This window comes from Cynocephalus volans, chromosome 3 (assembly GCF_027409185.1).
Source record: "Cynocephalus volans isolate mCynVol1 chromosome 3, mCynVol1.pri, whole genome shotgun sequence".
NCBI classification, from domain to species: domain Eukaryota; kingdom Metazoa; phylum Chordata; class Mammalia; order Dermoptera; family Cynocephalidae; genus Cynocephalus; species Cynocephalus volans.
Window position 1 is genome coordinate 186358509 of NC_084462.1, and position 1136 is coordinate 186359644.

Consider the following 1136-nt stretch of genomic DNA (forward strand, 5'->3'; position numbering starts at 1 on the left):
GACAAGCTCATGAACTTATTCTCTGATCTGTGGATATAATTAATTTCACTAGTACTTCTATTTCAACGTGGACAGCTTGTATTAATTTTTCTTGTTGAATTGCTCTGGTCACAATTTATATGTTGAACAAAAGTGCTGAGAGTGGACATCCTACTTGTTTCAGATCTAGGAATAAAAGTTCATTCTTTCAACATTGGGCATTATAATAGCTGTGGGCTTATCATATATTCTGAATCTATTGACTACAATGCAGAGGGAAAATGTTGTTTTCAGGAAATGTCATTGGGAAAACTGAATGTTCAGATGTGAAAGAATAAATGTGAACCATTACTTTACACAATATTTAAAAATCAACACAAATCATTTAAATACCTAAATGTAAGAACTAAAACTGTAAAACTTCTAGAAGAAAACTTAGGAGGAAATCATCATGACATTAGATTTGGCAATAATTTCTTAAATAATAGACTAAAAGCAAATATAGACAAAGCAATTTCAGACAAAAACTGTGCATTGAAGGGAACAATTAACAGAGTGAAAATAAAACCTGAGGTTCATGTGTGTGTTGTGTGTGTGTGCTGCGTGTGTGCTATGAGAACAACATTTAGAGTTTCTCATGTTTTATGACAGGTTTCTTCACTCTGTGGCATATTTTTTTTATGCTTATTGAAATATTCAATATGGTATTCTATTTAAAGTTTTTAAAGTAGGCACGCATTTCTCCTAGAAGTGTTTTGTAAATACATGCATCCTCTCTGACCATCATGGTCACTTGCAGTGCTCCAGAGCATCAGGTAATAGAAATTCTGATGGTTTAAACAGACAGCTCCTCACATCCTAGCACTTATTTTATATAATCTGACCCACCGAGAATATACAGAACCACTAATTCGGGAGCTTTCAGTAATGCACACCCCAGCACTCAATGTCACATGTCCCATGGTGTTGCAAAAACCACTTCCTGCAGGGCAGCTGGGTTCTTCCTGAAGGGGGTTGTGGGGTTCACTCTATTTGGTGGACTGTGATGTCAGTTTTTCTTGGAATCAAAGTGAACTTTGGAGATGGTGGATAGAGGTCCATTGGTCCTGAAGGTAACCAATACATTCAGCCGATGAAGGACCCAGCTGATCTTCCAG